Source organism: Pleurodeles waltl, chromosome 3_1 (assembly GCF_031143425.1).
Source record: "Pleurodeles waltl isolate 20211129_DDA chromosome 3_1, aPleWal1.hap1.20221129, whole genome shotgun sequence".
Lineage (NCBI taxonomy): Eukaryota > Metazoa > Chordata > Amphibia > Caudata > Salamandridae > Pleurodeles > Pleurodeles waltl.
The window spans coordinates 1,887,708,119-1,887,728,473 of NC_090440.1; the positions used below are offsets into that span (position 1 = coordinate 1,887,708,119).

The following is a 20,355-nucleotide window of genomic DNA, read 5'->3' on the forward strand; positions in this document are numbered from 1 at the left end:
GGGGGGCAGAACACTCTAGGCGCCAGGGCAATTTTTTTTTTGTGTTTTTTTTTTTTTTTTTTTTTTTTAGAGATGGGGAGCGACCCATCAGGCAAGGGTCGCTCCCCTGGGGGGGGCAAATTGTATTTAGACCGTTTCTGCCCCCCTGGGGGCAGATTGGCCAATTTTAGGTCAATCTGCCCCCAAGGGGGCAGAAACCACTAGGCACCGGGGATTTGGTTTTTGGCGCCAATGTCACGCAGGGGGAGCGACCCCGTAGGCAAGGGTCGCTCCCGGGGGTGGGGGGTGGGTGTTGGGGGGGCAAATTTATTTTAGGCCATTTCTGCCCCCCCGGGGGGCAGATCGGCCTATTATTAGGCCGATCTGCCACCGGGGGTGGGGCAGAAACCTCTAGGCGCCAGGGGAATTTTTCTTTTTTTTCATTTTTTTTTTCTTTGTTTTTTTTTTTTTAGAGATGGGGAGCGACCCATCAGGCAAAAGTCGCTCCCCTGGGGGACAAATTGTATTTAGGCCATTTCTGCCCCCCTTGGGGGCAGATTGGCTGAGTTTAGGTCAACCTGCCCCCAAGGGGGCAGAAACCACTAGGCACCGGGGATTTGTTTTTTGGTGCCAATGTCACGCAGGGGGAGCGACCCCGTAGGCAAGGGTCGCTCCCGGCGGGGGAGGGTGGGGCTTGGGGGGGCAAATTTATTTTAGGGCATTTCTGCCCCCCCCCCCTGGGGCCGGCTGAGCTACAGGCCAAACACCACAGGTAGGCACCTTGCAAAAAACACCTCTGTTTTCTGTGAAAAAATATGTTGTGTCCACGTTGTGTTTTGGGCCATTTCCTTTTGTGGGCGCTAGGCCTACCCACAGAAGTGATGTACCATTTTTATCGAGAGACTTAGGGGAACGCTGGGTGGAAGGAAATTTGTGGCTCCTCTCAGATTCCAGAACTTTCTGTCACCGAAATGAGAGGAGAAAGTGTTTTTTGGGCCAAATTGTGATGTTTGCAAAGGATTCTGGGTAACATAACCTGGTCAGAGCCCCGCAAGTCACCCCATCTTGGATTCCCCTGGGTTTCTAGTTTTCAAAAATGCACTGGTTTGCTAGGTTTCCTCAGGTGTCGGCTGAGTTACAGGCCAAAATCCACAGGTAGGCACTGCTTTTTATAAAAAAATGTGATGTGTACACGTTGTGTTTTGGGCCCTTTCCTTTCGTGGGCGCTAGTCCTACCCACACAAGTGAGGTATCATTTTTATCGGGAGACTTGGGGGAACGCTGGGTGGAAGGAAATTTGTAGCTCCTATCAGATTCCAGAACTTTCTGCCACAGAAATGTGAGGGACATGTGTTTTTTTAGCCAAATGTTGAGGTTTGCAAAGGATTCTGGGTATCAGAAACTGGTCCGAGCCCCGCAAGTCACCCCTCCTTGGATTCCCCTAGGTCTCTAGTTTTCAGAAATGCACAGGTTTGGTAGGTTTCCCTAGGTGGCGGCTGAGCTAGAGGCCAAAATCTACAGGTAGTCACTTTGCTAAAAACAGCTCTGTTTTCTGTGATATGTCCACGTTGTGTTTTGGGGCATATCCTGTCGCGGGCGCTAGGCCTACCCACACAAGTGAGGTATCATTTTTATCGGGAGACGTGGGCTAACGCTGGGTGGAAGGAAATTTGTGTCTCCTCTCAGATTCCAGAACTTTCTGCCACAGAAATGTGAGGAACATGTGTTTTTTAGCCAAATTTTGAGGTTTGCAAAGGATTCTGGGTAACAGAACCTGGTCCGAGCCACACAAGTCACCCCTACTTGGATTCCCCTAGGTCTCTAGTTTTCAGAAATGCATAGGTTTGGTAGGTTTCCCTAGGTGGCGGCTGAGCTAGAGGCCAAAATCTACAGGTAGTCACTTTGCTAAAAACAGCACTGTTTTCTGTGATATGTCCACGTTGTGTTTTGGGGCATATCCTGCCGCGGGCGCTAGGCCTACCCACACAAGTGAGGTATCATTTTTATCGGGAGACGTGGGGGAACGCTGGGTGGAAGGAAATTTGTGGCTCCTCTCAGATTCCAGAACTTTCTGCCACAGAAATGTGAGGAACATGTGTTTTTTTAGCCAAATTTTGAGGTTTGCAAAGGATTCTGGGTAACAGAACCTGGTCCGAGCCACACAAGTCACCCCTCCTTGGATTCCCCTAGGTCTCTAGTTTTCAGAAATGCATAGGTTTGGTAGGTTTCCCTAGATGGCGGCTGAGCTAGAGGCCAAAATCTACAGGTAGTCACTTTGCTAAAAACAGCTCTGTTTTCTGTGATATGTCCACGTTGTGTTTTGGGGCATATCCTGTCGCGGGCGCTATGCCTACCCACACAAGTGAGGTATCATTTTTATCGGGAGACGTGGGGGAACGCTGGGTGGAAGGAAATTTGTGGCTCCTCTCAGATTCCAGAACTTTCTGCCACAGAAATGTGAGGAACATGTGTTTTTTTAGCCAAATTTTGAGGTTTGCAAAGGATTCTGGGTAACAGAACCTGGTCCGAGCCACACAAGTCACCCCTCCTTGGATTCCCCTAGGTCTCTAGTTTTCTTAAATGCATAGGTTTGGTAGGTTTCCCTAGGTGGCGGCTGAGCTAGAGGCCAAAATCTACAGGTAGTCACTTTGCTAAAAACAGCACTGTTTTCTGTGATATGTCCACGTTGTGTTTTGGGGCATATCCTGTCGCGGGCGCTAGGCCTACCCACACAAGTGAGGTATCATTTTTATCGGGAGACGTGGGGGAACGCTGGGTGGAAGGAAATTTGTGGCTCCTCTCAGATTCCAGAACTTTCTGCCACAGAAATGTGAGGAACATGTGTTTTTTTAGCCAAATTTTGAGGTTTGCAAAGGATTCTGGGTAACAGAACCTGGTCCGAGCCACACAAGTCACCCCTCCTTGGATTCCCCTATGTCTCTAGTTTTCAGAAATGCATAGGCTTGGTAGGTTTCCCCAGGTGGCGGCTGAGCTAGAGGCCAAAATCTACAGGTAGTCACTTTGCTAAAAACAGCTCTGTTTTCTGTGATATGTCCACGTTGTGTTTTGGGGCATATCCTGTCGCAGGCGCTAGGCCTACCCACACAAGTGAGGTATCATTTTTATCGGGAGACGTGGGGGAACGCTGGGTGGAAGGAAATTTGTGGCTCCTCTCAGATTCCAGAACTTTCTGCCACAGAAATGTGAGGAACATGTGTTTTTTTAGCCAAATTTTGAGGTTTGCAAAGGATTCTGGGTAACCGAACCTGGTCCGAGCCACACATGTCACCCCTCCTTGGATTCCCCTAGGTCTCTAGTTTTCAGAAATGCACAGGTTTGGTAGGTTTCCCTAGGTGGCGGCTGAGCTAGAGGCCAAAATCTACAGGTAGTCACTTTGCTAAAAACAGCTCTGTTTTCTGTGATGTGTCCACGTTGTGTTTTGGGGCATATCCTGTTGCGGGCGCTAGGCCTACCCACACAAGTGAGGTATCATTTTTATCGGGAGACGTGGGGGAATGCTGGGTGGAAGGAAATTTGTGGCTCCTCTCAGATTCCAGAACTTTCTGCCACAGAAATGTGAGGAACTTGTGTTTTTTTTAGCCAATTTTTGAGGTTTGCAAAGGATTCTGGGTAACAGAACCTGGTCCGAGCCACACAAGTCACCCCTCCTTGGATTCCCCTAGGTCTCTAGTTTTCAGAAATGCACAGGTTTGGTAGGTTTCCCTAGGTGGCGGCTGAGCTAGAGGCCAAAATCTACAGGTAGTCACTTTGCTAAAAACAGCTCTGTTTTCTGTGATGTGTCCACGTTGTGTTTTGGGGCATATCCTGTCGCGGGCGCTAGGCCTACCCACACAAGTGAGGTATCATTTTTATCGGGAGACTTGGGGGAACATAGAATAGCAAAACAAGTGTTATTGCCCCTTGTCTTTCTCTACATTTATTCCTTCCAAATATAGGGGTGTGTGTAAAAAAGACATCTATTTGAGAAATTCCATGTAATTCACGTGCTACTATAGTCACCCCGGAATTCAGAGATGTGCAAATAACCACTGCTCCTCAACACCTTATCTTGTGCCCTTTTTGGAAATGCAAAGGTTTTCTTGATAGCTATTTTTTACTCCTTATATTTCAGCAAATGAATTACTGTATACCCGGTATAGAATGAAAATGCACTGCAGGGTGCAGCTCATTTATTGGCTCTGGGTTCCTCGGGTTCTTGATGAACCTACAAACCCTATATATCCCCGCAACCAGAGGAGTCCAGCAGACGTAACGGTATATTGCTTTCGATAATCTGACATTGCAGGGAAAAGTTACAGAGTAAAAAGTAGAGAAAAAGTGATGTTTTTTTCACCTCAATTTCAATATTTTTCTTTTTCAGCTGTTATTTTCTGTAGGAAACCCTTGTAGGATCTACACAAATGACCCCTTGCTGAATTCAGAATTTTGTCTACTTTTCAGAAATGTTTAGGTTTCTGGGTTCCAGCATTGGTTTCATGACCATTCCTGTCACTGACTGGAAGGAGGCTGAAAGCACAAAAAATTGCACAAATGGGGTATGCCCCAGTAAAATGCCAAAATTGTGTTGAAAAATTGGGTTTTCTGATTCAAGTCTGCCTGTTCCTGAAAGCTGGGAAGCTGCTGAGTTTAGCACCGCAAACCCTTTGTTGATGCCATTTTCAGGGGAAAAACCACAAGCCTTCTTCTGCAGCCCCTTTTTCCAATTTGTTTGAAAAAAACGAAATTTTCACTGTATTTTGGCCAATTTCTTGGCCTCCTTCAGGGGAACCCACAAAGTCTGGGTACCTTTAGAATCCCTAGGATGTTGGAAAAAAAGGACGCAAATTTGACTTGGTTAGCTTATGTGGACAAAAAGTTATGAGGGCCTAAGCGCGAACTGCCCCAAATAGGCAAAAAAAGGCCTGGCACAGGAGGGGGAAAAGGCCTGGCAGCGAAGGGGTTAAAAGGGTCTTAATTGTGCGATTATATCGCTCCACCAAACCATCCGTTTGTGGGTGATATACTGATGTCTTTATCTGGTGAACACCTAGGGACTTACATATCTGTTTCATAAGTCCAGATACGAACGGAGTTCCCTGGTCAGTAAGAAGTTCTTCAAGGAAGCCCACTCGAGCAAAGAATGTTATCATGGCTTGTGCCACGGTCTTCGTGGTGATACTGGTAAGTGGAATCGCCTCAGGATACCTGCTTGCATAATCGACCAGGACGAGAATGTGGGTGTGTCCTTTACTGGACGGTAGGAGAGGCCCAACTAGGTCCATACAAACACGTTTGAATGGGGTATCAATAATTGGTAATGGTCGTAACGGGGCTTTCCTAATGGCTCCCGGTTCTACTAGTTGACATTTTGGGCATTGGGCACAATATCGTCGGATATGTGCATATACTCCGGGCCAGTAAAACCGTCTCAGCAAATATTCTTCGGTTTTCTCCCGGCCACAATGACCTCCCCCCGGTTGGTTATGGGCTAGGAAGAGAACCTGTGTCCTGTATGGTTCAGGAACTACGAGCTGTCTCTTTTCTCCATTCGCGTTGGTGGTTACCCTATATAGCAAGTCTTTGTATGTCAAGAAGTAGGGACCTACCCCTCCAGTAGAGGCTGTCTTAGCATTCTTCCAGGCATTCCCCAGGGTGGGATCTTCGTGCTGACTCATTCTGAAAGATATGGGGGCAGGGTCTATGTGTGCCACTACTCCTTCCTCTTCCTTCCGGACCTGTTTAGCCGCGAATCTATGTTTCTCTGCTCTCTTTTCTTTTCGGGTTAACTTTTTTCTTATGGGGGAACTACATATAGAGTCTTCCCGGAAAGGGGCAGTACCCCACCAGTCATCTACCGGATTATTCTTTCGTGTTTGGTCTAGGATCTCATGGAATCTCTGATAGTCAGTCCCAATGACGCACTCCTCTATTAAATTGTCCATGAGCCCGACGGAAAGACGGTCCAGGTGCTTGTTCCATTCTATTTCTATTGTTACAAGGGGATACTGAGCTCGGTCTCCATGAATACAACATATCGTTACCCATTGATCGTCAGTCGGTTGTACCGGGTGGATTATACTATGCCTGATCACAGACTGGCTACATCCGGAGTCAATCAAGGCCATGACTGGCAAACCATTTATCCGCAGGGGGTGTTTAAAAGACACATCACTTTTCCCCAGACATAGGACTCTTCCTCTAGTAACCCCTATTTCCATTGGCTCTATACCCTCCTGCTTTCTGGGACATCCGCGGGCAATATGACCCCACTCCCCACAACTGAAACACTGGGGTTGCTGCATGGGACTTCTCTCTGAGTTCCGTGAGGGTCCTGGCTCTTCCACTCGACGTTGGGTGGGGAAATGGTGAGGAGTTATAGGTGGTTTCCCCATGGGCCGGACTGATTGCTGTTTCACATCCCCTGACCTGTGATAGGCACATGCCAGGTCGACAGCTGTCTCGGTGTCTATTTTAGGGTGCTGCCTTATCCAGTTTCGGGTGTTGGACGGTAGGGAATCCAGGTATTGTTCAAGAACGATGACTTTAATAATGTCCTCGCGTTCCGTCCCTAGCGGTCCCAACCATTTCAGCCCCAGATCCTTTACCCTGTAATAATAAGTCCGGGGGTCTTCGTTGGGTCCCCATTTGACCTTTCAGAACTTTTTCCTGTAATATTCGGTGTCATGTCCCACCCGCTCTAAAACACTTTTTTTTTATTTCCGAATATGGGGTGATGCCACCTGGATTGGCAGCCTGATAAGCAGATTGAAGGGTGCCCGTGAGGAGGGGAGCTATGTATTGGCCCCACCTATCTTCAGGTCATTGAGCGGAGGAGGCGACCCTTTCAAAGTTCGTGAAAAATGAGTCAGGATCTTCCCCCTCCTGATACTTTTGCAATACCGAACTAGGCACATTTGGATGCACTTTGCTTGCAGCGATAGTGTCGGTCAGTTTTTTTAAAGCATTCTCATGGACCAGTTGATTACTGGCCATGATAGTTGCTTGACTTTTAAGTGCAGATTGCAGGGCCTCTCTGTCCTCCTTGGCCTCCCTTTGTTGTGCTTCCCAGACTAATTGTAGATGGCGCTGACCTTCCGCCAGTTGCTTGATCATATCCTCGAGACTGGGTTTTGCCTCCATGTTGTACGGTCTCTGTATGCCCGTCGGAACCTCAAATCCCACTTCTGACACCACTGTGAGGGGTGGGTACATGATCTGGGCTACAGAGAACACGTACGCGAATTTAGCAATCCTTGATAGGGATTTACGTGATTTATTTAAGGTATAGAAGTGATGTAACAAGAAATGTCTTTTGGTGTTTTTTTTTTCTCTTCTCTCCGTCTGTCTCTTCCCGCGTTTTCTTATGCCTCTAATGTCTCTAATGTTTTTCTTTTCTTTTATTGATGTCCAGGTGGCGAGCTCCCGGTGTCCTCCTCTGGTCGTGGTTTCCCTCGGGAGAAGCAAAAAGAGGGAAAAGCCGGTAAGTGGGACGGTAATTTTTTCTTCTATTTTAGAGGGGGTTTGTGTGGGAAGGGAAGGAGATGTGAGGGGAATAGGAAGTGATAGGTGGTGTTTTATTTTTATATTAGTAAGGAGGTTAGGGGGTTGTTTTATCTCTCTCTGGGGGTTAATGGTCGAGTGGTAGGGTGCCCTGGGAGTTCCCCTACTCCTTGTCCCCTTGTCTTCTACCCTTCCTCTCTCTCTTAGTTGAATTGCCCTTAAGGAGGACACGTACCTTGTCCAGCCACGACCCTCCTGGGCCGTGGCAGGCTGTCTCGTCTCCTCCCGGTCTTGGCAGCCCGGCCGTCTCCTTGGGTTCGGGGTCTGTCGTCGTCGTCTTCTTCTTCTCCTGGGCTCTCGGTTTGCGGCGTCCTCTCTGCTCCGGTTCCTCCTCCTTGCACCGTCTGATCGCGGCGTCTTCCGTTTTTAGGGTCTCGGCGACCCGGAAGTCCGCGGCCGATTGCCGTCTCCTCCCCCACGCGTCTCCTGGACGACGGGGCCGGAAAACGGAAGAGGCGTCGGATGAACACCACTGTTCAGCTTCCGTAGGCGAGGCGAGCAGCGCCCGCCTACAGGTAGTGAAACTATTTGAATCATAAGTGTGAGGTGGTCAGACTGAAGTTCTTCGTTTTGGATTTTCTAGTAATTGAGTTAATGTCCTACTATTTACTTTAGTCCTCTTAGCTGACAGTTCCACAAAACCCCTACTTGTGCCAGCATAACTGCAGGTTTTCCCTAGTTATAGGAGAGGGTCTCGATAGAGTGCTTATGAATTGCCTGGCAGTAGATGTTTGTGAGTGTAACTGGCCAAGTGAGTGGAGGGGATTCTTTAACGCATGTCTGCTTCCGTCTGCTCCAGAGAAATGAAAGTCTGAGGGAATGGGGTTTCCCAGAGGCTATGGGGAGAACACAGGGGGAGGCCAAGCGCAGGATGAGTGGACAATAGATCTATTCTGAGCTGCTGCAGGGTTATCAGCTGGAACAACCAAAGTCCGTCTGTCAGTCTGAAGGGGGATTGGCCCACACCATCTAATAATGCAGAGGCTGACAAATAGTGAGCATGCTGACTCCCCACTCTCTGCCACCAACTATGCGGGAAGGCCTGGGCAGCTGGCAGTTCATATCACATACTGGATCAGGGGTGGAGCCTAGTCCTGGGGGCATGAAAGGTAAGTGTAAACCAGATTTTGGAATAAGAGTCTAAGCTGGCGAGTTCTCATCATCATTTCCCTGGTTAGGTAAATGGATGGGGTTCAGCATACTAGACCACATACCAAAGTGTAAATTCAAGAAGGATGTATGCATGTATGTGATATTTCTCAAGCGTGAACCTAGCAGAAGGCAGTGGAGCATATTACAGGCTCAAAGACAAGCATAAAGACATTAAGTAATAGGAGAGGTAGCTGGTTTGTCGAATTTAATAAATTGCAATTATTTTTTTTTTAAAGAGGTATGTATCTTTTTATATTTTTTTTCTAAATTGGAGCAACGTTGAGGTGAACCTGGCATAGGAAAGGTCTTTCAAAGGCCTGCTTCCGTGTTTTTTTCAGTTTTACACTTCTTAGTTTGCAGTCTGATGGTGTCCTGGTTGAGGATGTTCAGCGAACCACCAAAGATGGTGAACTTATCTCCAAGATAAGCTGGGATGCTGGGTGTGATAGTTCTGTAAATGATGCAGCTGGCTTTGAAGCTGGTGCAGGCCAACTTGGGGGGAAAAATGGAGTTCCATCATTATGTGGGTGATGTAATCATATTTCTTGAGGCCCTTGATGACACATGGTGTGGTGTGTGGGACGCCATTAATGGATGCAAGTATGGTGTCTCGGAGGCCATGAAGGCGTTACCACCATCCAGATGCGAGAGCTGAAGGGCTTGAACTGCAGTTTTGATGGTGTATTCTGGAAGAAATTATTTTCTTTAGAAGAAACCTGCTACCAGGCAGTCTCTGTTTTTTAGGACATGTGTTCCTTGAGGCTGAGGTTGGTGTCCGAGGTGATTCAAAGTCACCTGGCATTCAGTGAAAAGAAGAGTTTGAAGAGATCAAGATTCATGTCACTGAGTCCGGTTTGCACTGTTTCTTGTGCGATGTCCATGACAAATAACAGAATTCTGTCTTAGCTGGGTTGAGCTTTAGGTAGGCGTTGGGCATCCACTTCTGGACGATGTGCAGGCAGTGTTTAAGGTATTGCATGTTTCTCATTCTTTATGTCAGGGAGGTGTTTAAGCATATGAGAACCCCGGGCGGAAAGGGCAGGGTAGTCTAAGCAAAGAGACAAGAGAAATAACCCAAGGAAGCCAGGTGGTGTCCAGCACCCACCACAAACAAGGCCATTATGCCCATGGGAGTGTGTGCACTGGTGTGGTATGATGGTTTGTTGCATGCAGAAGATCTGACCGTGGTTATCCCTGTGTAAGGTAGCTCCACATCATTTCCAGCTCGTGAGAGTGCACCCAACAACAAGATTGTAACATCCAAAATAAATAAGTCCCAACACACTTAATTGGTGGTTATGCTCATTTGGAGGCCTCTAGCAGTGCTATGCATTTACAGGACAACGGAAACCCAAGAAACAAAGACTGCACCTCAGGTAGCACATGTTGTGCACACGCCCTTCTATATAATACCACAGGTTGTGCCACATTCTGCCCTTTGTGAGTGAAACAAGGAGTTATGCTCGATCCCTTATTCTATCCAGGTGAACACCAATAGGAGGGGGATACGCGTTACATACAAGTGCCCACTTCTCCATAACTCGGACACACATTTAGAAAAATCTGAGAACCTGTTTCTGCTATCCAAGCATTTAGCGGTTTTAAGTCTCTTTCCAAGTGTTTCACACGTTTGTTAGGTCCAGAAGAAGGTTGAACTCTTTCAGCAATTAAGTGAACAAATATTTGCTTTCTAAGCTACAACCTCGTGGGGTAGACATTTCTTTTTGAGGCACAGGTCAGGTATTTCATGTTCTCGCTTTTCCTTCTTTCTTGGCAGAAAGACTGCTGTGTTGCTGCACTTTATATACTTTGGATCAGACTTTGTCTTCATCAGCAACACATGCTGCTCACATCCTTTGCCTTCTGTTATCCTTCCCTTGCTCCCGCCGACTAATACTAAAAACAAAACCATTCCAAACAAAAGGTAACACAAAAGGCAGTGGCGTCAAGTGGAGCTGCATGAAAGTGGTGTTCTTGGTTCTGAAATCCTGGTAAGCGCACAACATCAAACAAAACAGACTTGACAGCATAAAGAAGAATACAAAAAGACAGACTTGACAACATAAAGAATAAAACATGGCAAAAACACGTCCTTTTGAGCATTCTTATTTTGGGCTTGAGTAGAACTGATAAAGTGTTCGTATATTAAAATAGAGTATACAGGCTGCAAACGCAGCATGACTTTATCATACCATACATCTTGATCCATAGAAGACAACAAAACACAAGAGCTATGTTTTCAACCTGCCTCTCTCTTTTTTGTTTAATAGAAAAGATGAGCGTGAATCCCTGTGATACAACTCCCTCACACACACCGCCCCCATAGCACCTTTTTAACTCACTGAGGGCTCAGAGAGCAGTCCGCAGTGCGAGGCATCGTGGCTTCGCTGGCTCCACACCAGCTGTAGAGGAACAACCATTAGCTCGCCCTGATGAATCTGTATATTTGATTAAATTTAGGCAAAGATCAAGAAAGTGAGAACTATTTTGGGGAAATTGAACTGTCAATACATTTTAATATATTAATTGTGATTACAGAGAGGCACAATGGAAAGTTTTGCATTTTTCGCCCCTATCAATTTGGCTTCTTGGCATAGCCACCTGTTGAGCTGTTTGTGTCTCAGGTGAGGAAAATTGGTTATATAAAATCTCACTTTAAGATATCTCTGAATAATCAACCCAATGCCTCAGCCAAATCCACCTTTTGATTAGTGTAATTGACATGCAAATGAGCTGTCAAAGCTATTATTTTATTTATCACACTGTCATCCCTATATTAAAAATATATAACTCAGAAATTCAATAGGATATTACACAATGGATCCAACATTGCCGGACAGAGCACCAGGTCTAAAAAATAAATCAAAGTCAGGGACTTTTGGTTAGGTATGCCCTGAAGTAGAATGCCATGCTTCTATTCCCCAAGTGTGCAAGGCTCGGAATGGGGCCAAAACATTTGGTCCGGAATTTCATAATGTGAAATGTCAGTGCCTTCCTGAGGTTTGGTGTTACTGAGCTTAATATGATGTTTAGTATCAAATCATCTGGATAAAGTGAGTTCCTTGCAAAGCATTAAAGGACCCTTGGCTCAATTCACTTGTGTAATTCAGCTTCAAAGGCTGGTTTGGGCAGTGTTACTAAGGTCAAATAAGAACTTATCTTAGAACCAGAAATAGATGAAAAAAACACCTCTAGATTTGGTCGAACTAATTAACTGCTTACAGAGGAACTGCTGAAAGCGCTTTGGTATCTAAATCCAGCCGTGGTAAAAATGTTAAAATCAGACCCACAATGGACCATGTAAGAGTGTTATAAGCAAGCTTGACCTTCTCCATTAGATTTGAGAGGTATGTCCCCAGAAAGACATTTTTAAGCATTAATTGGCTAAACAGTGAATATTATAACGCATTTTTTCAAATATTTTTAAAGGCTGAGCCAGCGAAGTCCTTTCAGCCTTAGACCCCTGGATTGCTAGAATACCAAAATGGCCAGTCTGACAGTGATGTACAGCATATAAAAGATACAGACACCAGCACATCTATACATTGACAACACCAAGTCTCTACAATACAGTTTCTAAAAAAATTTGCACAACACAGTATATCTTCCACTCACGTCTAATCGGGGCACATTCACATGTTCACTTTATGAACCCCTGTGGCGGGAGTGACAATTAAATACCTTTCCATCAGTCTGCATGAGTCATACACTCCCAAAATCACCAGTAAACTTCCAGTGGCTTTTCCCTGCATCTTCCAGTTTTATGACCGTGCAGTACAAATGACGTTGGTTACTTGTGTTCATTATAGAGTCTTGTATCAATGTTTCATTGCTTCAGTCCCAGCGCTCACCACGATCGTGGCAGTGGTTTGACTAGGAAAGGACGATAGAAAACCATAGATGTTCGTGCAGATTCCAGTTTTCTGTCCTATGTAGTCCCTTGTAGCTCTGACCAGTTAGGAGTTACATGCGGTTGGCAGGGCCCCAGTCACTGTGCCGCGTTGCATAAGGGGAGCTGGCAGACAGAATACACTAGGACAGATTTTCAATCACATACAAAACCTCACTGGGAAAATCAAGCACTTCAGAATCCACCACATCAGACCCACAGTTTGAAACATGGCAACTAGGGGTAAACAATTTATAAAGTTTGAGTCGGAACACCAGCGAAAGATTTAACAACCCCGTTTTATGCTCTAAGTACCACTGTTGAATGATAGTGTTAGTTTAACCCATAACCCTTAATTAGTCTGCCTGCTACGAATTTATGAAATATACAAATCATTCATTAGAATAGCACAACAATTTCTGAAGCCTTACCACCAAAGTTTGAATATGTATTTTAATACCATTGCATTAGTGAGCACATGCTGAGAGTTGGGTCAGTCAGGTGATTGGAGAGTCCTCGTGGTCCTCGCAACCCTAACCCCCCCCAGACAACACTACTCAGCCACCACACTACACGCCCTCAACCCAGGTCTACACCCCACCTGTAAAAATGTCTATAGTTTTATTTTTAATTTTTCATCTGCTGGCTCAGCCAGCAGGTGCAGGGAGGGGCAGGGCTGGGCCACGGGGAGATGGGAGGGCGAGGAGGGGAGAGTGCACTGAGTGCACAAGTGTGTCTGGCTGGCCTTTTCAGCCGAGCTGGAGAAATAGCACAGACCCCAGGCTTGTGTCTGAGCAGCAGTCCGAGCCGCTCAGACCAATCCTGACACTGCTTACATGCCATGTTTAGCATGTAAGCAGCAACAAGATTGCTGGGGAGCCTGTGCTGGTGTCCCAGCAAATGCTGGGACACCAGCAGGAGGAGAAGAGCGAGTGAGCAAGCAGGAGACGGTGACGGGAGACGGGCGGCGAAAGGTAAGTATTTTCTTTGTTTTCTTTTTTTAAGAAAATGTTTCCCCCGTCATCCGATGCCCCCGTCCTTGACATATGCCCCGTTGACCTTGACATATGCGGCGGCTGCCGCTGCTATCCTTAGCGTATAGAAAAGCCATCCCATTTTTAGAAGTTTCAGTCGGCAACACAAATTTCACTGTGTTGCTAATTTGGGGATTTAGCAACACTTCACAGTGTTGCTGCTACTAGTACACCCATATTGTGCTCCATTAACTGGAAACCAGTTGGGTTCCCAATGATCACAGCAATTCATTGGTGGGGACTAGCAAACGTTGTACTGGTTACCCTTGATCACAGTCAGCTTGGACCTCACGTGTCAAGGTAGCAGAAGTTCCCACACATCCAAACTTCTACATGATAAGACTTTTCATCTGCTGTGAAACACGTTTTCCAGAGAGATAGGCACAAAAATGAGGAGTAAAACCATCATTTCTATTCACTTAATCGACTGTAGTGCTGCTGGTGAAGGAAATAACACACATTTTATGTTCTGACCTATTTTTGCAGACATCACAAGGAGACAGCAATTCCCAAACCACACTGAGTGCTGTCACATGGGCAACATCTGATGTTTATTGGCACATCTGCAACGTAATGCAGCAGCTCTCATTATCTGTAATCATAATTTAGTAAGAGGCCTCCGCTGTTCCTTGATTAATAAAAAAATATACATATAAATTGCAGATTCATTTATATTTTTAACAACCTTAATTAGCCCGACTAAATTTAACTTTACTAATTTAGGGCAGTTACGCCACAGAATGTAGAATGATAAACAAATGTGTATGTGCACTAATGATAACATCTAATAGGATATCAGCAACACTTTAATTATATTTAAAACAAGAAAGGATCCAGCATAAGGTAAATTGAAAACGTATGTGGTCATACATTATTAAAACCGACATGAAGTGAAGTTGAAATTCAAACCCTTCCTGTAAATTGTGTACTGTTATTTTAATAAGATGCATGGGTGTTCTGTATAAGAGGATTACATACTCAGATAGAAATCTAAATATATAGACACTGATTTTATCAGGTAGTCCACGAACTTGGAGAGGGAAGACCAGAATTCATAAGTCATGCTATGCCAACTACAAGTGGGTTACAAGGCAAGTGTTATATGTGACTTTAATGGAGAATCTTAGGTTTGTTGTCATAGTGGTCGCCTATGGTCTATAAGCTTCAGGCTGTATCCTGAAAATGAAATGATGTGGTTACCGATGAAAGGCTATTGTGAGCTTGTGAAAGCTGACAGCACGTTTGATTCTTCCTCTATGGAATAAGCAAGCCAGTGCTGTCTCTTGTATTAGGTCATAGACTGCCTCTCTTGGCAGATGTCTTAGATCTTTTTGTGCCCTGTTCAGAATAGTGGGCAAGAGATCCTGGCATCAAGAAGGAGGCAACATTGGACGTCTAAGGTAGAGATGCGAGCAGTGTACAAGATACGGGTGAGGTCTGCTAATGTTGATTTGGCTAGGTCTGTTCTTTGAGCCTTGGGACAGTCTAGCCTTGAAAGGACTATTACTCATACAGCTGAGTGCTGTATTCAGCAGACTGGAAGTTTGAAATATTTCAGGGCTAGGAATGAATAGTCTTCTGTTTTAAGAGTTAGAGTGTAATGATCGGCCAAGTGGGTGACTTTATCTATGATAACAGTGGCTATTCAGCTGGCTGCTCTATTGTCACACAGGCCTCGATCTTCTACCAAGCTTCTAAGGGGCAGGACTTGGTCTACCACTCTACACTGAGCAGCTTCTGCCTACGTGGCTGAGCAAGGAGAGGTGAAGAGCTGTTAGACCAAGAGCCACAAAGGGCTTTGTAGCCTGTCCTCAGTTATAGGTGTTCATTTTAATAGAGGAGAGGTCTGATGAGAGGTTCCTGCTGTGTTGTTAATTATCGAGTACCTCTAAGGGAAAGCTTCACTGACTGCCTGGATAGTGAACTTTGAATGTCTGCGAGCCACTCTTTTAATTTTAGTGAATATTCCGTTCCTTGAAGTGACACTGAAGGAACTCGAAAAGCAGGGGAGGAAATCCGAATTTTCCATTGATCACAAATTCCGACGCATGCAGGAGTCAGGCTACAATCTATCTTCAAGTAGAGCTGAAAAGCTTCCTTTCAGATCAATATCACGAAAGCACACAATATCGCAGATTTATAGGGAAGAAATATTTTTGTGTATAATAACATGAGCACAATTTGATCTGCACACTGCACGATACGGAACCATCTTCCTCATGTGCATAGTATTTGATGTGAGAATTCTAAATAAATGGTGACCTCGAATGGCCCTCCAGGTTAGACCACTACCACCAAGTTCTCTTGGATCCCAGTCACAGTTATCATTAGGAGCCTAAAGTTATTCATGTTTTTGACTTTAAACTACATTAGCAGCTAAAGGGTTGCAACTTGTGATTCTTCATCATGGTTACCCCGTACGACCCTACTTTTCTATGTACCTGTCAGTCACAGGAATGTGTACCTACACTCACAGAAGCCATCATCACTCCACTACTTAAAAATTCAAACACAGTTACAAGGGTCCTGACAACTTTAGACACATCTGTGATCTCTCTTGTGCTCTCAAAGGAGGAGTCACCACAGGCAAGTTAGGGTCTAGCTGTCTGCTTAGCAGTCAGTGAAAGTGAAGGCTTGAATGTAGCCAAGATGCAGATCCTGCTCTTAAAGCATATGAATCCATACATCTTACAAGATTAGACTCTGCCCTCTGTGGGCCTACAACCTCTCCCTAAACATCAGGTGGGCAACTTGTAAATCATTTAGGACTTGGACAAGCTTAAACGAACAAGGCTACCAGGGTAGTATCTTACAACCTGAAGCTCCTGAGAATGATCTTGGCTGACCTTCAGGTTCAACAAAATACTTCCCTGGTCCTTGCAGAATGTAGGTATCTTCTTAATTGCTGCATTCCCAAACTATGCAGAGCCCTCTGCAAAAACACTTAAACCTCAAACTGCACAAAATTAAACAACTCGCCTAACTTTTGGTGTACAGTCCTTACCTGGCAATGACAATCCTGCATGGAGAGCCTTCAACACAGGACCGAGTTCAAGACCCTATGCTAGATGCAAGAAGCACCGTAAGGCCAGTCACCATCCTACCTTACTAAAATGTCCCTGCTCGACTAGCCAACCAGATCCCTAAGGGTGGAATCCCAAAAGCTGCATGCTATCAAGCCAGCCTCTTTTTTTGCAGGATACTTTCATTCGTGATGTCCCTCCAGCTGGGCTCCCTACCATTAAACCTCTTCGAACTTTCCATCCTATACCCAGAAGAGTGAGCTCGCTGTGATCCTGGGTCTGGTTACTTTACTGTGCCCCTCATCTCCGCATCACTATCTGCCACAGCCAGCGGTACGCAAAAGAAAGCAAAGTAAAATAAACTCGGAGCTGCATTTTAATGGTGAACCAGAGAAAACGGGACAAAAAAATAGAACATAACAGCCAAAAACTGAAAAAAAGACAGCTGGACTATTCATTCGCCCACTATGAATAAACGGGACATAACAGCGTTGGCACAAAAGTAATCCACAGTTTTTATTTAACAATAAAAAAAAGTGCTAACTCAGAAGGGGAAGGCAAACAGATGCACCGATTCCAACACAGCTGACAAATAAAATATCGCTTTAAATAAGGATGAACGGACAAAATTAAAAAAATCTCGAGAGTGCGTTTGAATCAAAGCAGTGACAAATCTAGGAAGCAAATTTTCAAATCTCCAGTGAAATATTTACCAATCTGGTGCCTCACTGTTTAGAGCAGAGTGGTGCACTTGAAGGGGTCCATCTCGCGCATTGGTAATGATTCCAAGATGGTCTGATCCCTTTAGCTGGTGTTGTGTGTTGGTCGGTGTTTAGTTGGTTGAGTGTGTAAAGTGTAGCCGTGGCAGAGGCTATGAAAAATATATTTACAGCAGAACTGAAGAGACTCTTGCCTTGGGTACAAATCGAGAGCAGAATGTTTTCCATTGTCAATGCTTCCACATGCCCTGGTCATGCCAATGAGCCTTAAAAGTCATTTTGGAAATGCTAAGTAAATGTAGTGTTCCTATTGATCATATTTAATTCACAGGGCTTCAGCATTGCACATTTGTAAAACCTTATGCTATTCTGATCATAAAGGATGCAAAGTGGTTTTCCATGTTGTTCGTGCTACAAACACCAGGTGAGTATGATAGTTAGCTCAGAGGGCTGAGCAATGGCTTTAAAAGTCAATGAGTAGCATGCAGGTCATTGCTTTATGTCACGCATGATCAAACAAATCAAACAGACAAATCAGTAATACTACTTTTAGCAATCCCTCGGTGTTAATCCCATTTGGGGAAGCAGCCTGAACAACGACACTGGAACAACGAGGTGCGTTGTCCACGAAAGTGGAACAACACTTTCCTGAACAACAACCCTTTCCTCTGCCTTAACCACGCATGTCTGAACAACGAACATGCGTGGTGAAAGCAGAAGAAAACAGACTTGGGATCGGAGAGGATGTGGTCAGGTAAGTGGGGCTGGGGTAGGGTTGGGAGGTAGTTTTAGGGGCGGGATGGGGTAGTTTTAGTTTTTAGGGGCGGGGTGGTGGGTCAGGGTAGTTTTAAGGGCAGGGGTGGGAGGGTTATGGTAGTTTTAGGGGTGGGGGACGGGGTAGTTTTAGGTTTCAGGGGCGTGGGGTCGGGGTACTTTTAGGATTTAGGGCAGAATGGGGGGTCGGGTTGGTTTCAGGTTTTAGGTGCAGGTTGGGGTACTTTTAGGTTTTAGGGGTGTGGATGGGGTTGTGATAGTTGTAGGGGCAGGGGCGAGGGGTTGGGGTAGTTTTAAGTTTTAGGTACGGGTTGGGGGAGTCGAGGTGGTTTTAGGAGTTGGGGTAGTTTAGGTTTTAAGGGGGGTAGCGGTCGGGGTAGTTTTAGGTGAGGAGTGGGGGGTTGGGGAGGTTTAGGTTTTAGTGGCTGGGTTGGTGGGGGTCAGGCAGTATTAGGTTTTAGGGGCGGGTGGGGGGTCGCGGTAGTTTTAGGGGTGGGGGTTGGGGTAGTTTAGGTTTTAGAGGCGGGGTGGGGGGTCGGGTAGTTTTAGGGGCGGGGTGAGGGGTTAGGGAGGTTGCATGCTGGAACTATGCATGCCATTCCACACATGCCTTTACCAGAAATGCCTTTACAACGAAAAATCGTTGTTAAGGCATTCATGCTAAAGGCATTAGTGATAACAACGCGGTCGTTGTTCCAACTGCGTTGTTCCAGCATGCCTGGTTCCAGCATGCATTGTTCCGACATATATTCTCCAGTTTGGGTTAGTAACTGTATAAATTGACTATTCGATTTACAAAACATCTTTTCCAATAGAGGATTTAAAAGGAAAGACAACAAATTACTTCTGCAAATTTTGTCAAGCGAAAGACTCATTTTTTTTGGCTGTAGAAAACGTTTGCGCATTTCCAGACATCGGAGAAGTGCGTTAATGAGCACATTTTATTTGCGCAGAAGATAGCAGACAGGGAGATGTGTTTTTGAGTTTCTATTTTCAACTGTGATGCAAGAGCCGCCTTCGCAAAGTCATTCAACAAGCAAAATAAAATAGGCCCAGCCCCGGTGGGTGGGTGAAATTTAACACAGTGGTAGGGTCATTCCGGGTCCATGCCCAGATGTTGGTCATCTTTCTCCACAAATCGTCATCTCTTGCACCAGTCTTGTTCCCCAAGCAAGAGAGGTTCATGGGGCAGATGCAGTGCTTAAAATATAAATAAAAACGTGCCGGTGCCCAAAGATCTCCTATGAAACACGAGGCTGCTGCAATTAACTGTGGGAGCACCGCATACTGATGCAGCGTAATCCTGAAGCCTTCTTTGGCATCTTTAGTCCATTTACAGCCACTCCCTTCCCCTTTGTCTCACTCTTGTAGCTTTCAGCTTTTTTTCTACTTTGTGATGCTTTTTAGTTCTCTCCTTCCTCGTCTTTCCCATATGTGACTTTTGTTCGCAGTAAATGCCTGATGCCTAAAAATAAATGTCGGCTCTGAAAAAGAAGTGCCGGTGCCCCCCTCTGGCTCAAATTAGGCCCTGCGCAGAGGACGGGGCTGCCCTGCTATCGCCAGCATGCGCTCTGCACTGGCACCAGGTCATGGTGCAGTGGATGCCCTGACACAGCAAAGGTTAAAACTACAGGAGGCCAATGGCAGCAGACCAGACCTGCATGCACTGAGCTCAGGCCTCCGCTGCATCATTTACTTGTTTCATTTATACAGAACCACTTTATCCATTGGTTAATGCTTAATAAACTATCAAAAAACAAAGCTAATCACAGTAACACATCTCTATTTACAAACATTTTGGCATGCAAAGAAATGTAAAAGACAGCTGTAACGCAAGAAAGAGAGAGAGACGACAAGAAGACCATAACAAAAGAGGAACGAGTTGTAAAAATAACTTGGGAGCAGTGCTTTATTTGTGCTTGTGGTTTCCGGTGCTAGGCACGGCACTTATTTTTCTGCCTCAAGTATTAACTGCGAGCAAAAAACAAATATGGGAAAGACGGAGGAAGAGAAAAACGAAAAAGCTTCACAATGGGAGAAAGCAGAAAGCTGCAAGAGTGAGCTGAAGGGGCAGGAAGTGGCTGTAAATAGATAAAGAGGCCGGAGATGGCTTCAGGATTACCTGCTTCATTGTTATGCCTGTCAGAGACTCATAAAGGAACTCCTTGTAAGTGTAAATATTTTTACTACTGTAGACATCTCCGAAATGAGTGTGGAGAAATAGG

General features: G+C 45.5%; 1 protein-coding gene across 2 annotated transcripts in view; it reads right to left on the minus strand.

Moving 5' to 3' along the window:
• The window catches only part of PARD3B (par-3 family cell polarity regulator beta), a 2,030,765-nt gene that overhangs the window by 1,262,345 nt on the left and 748,065 nt on the right, over nt 1–20,355 (minus strand). The window lies entirely within an intron of this gene.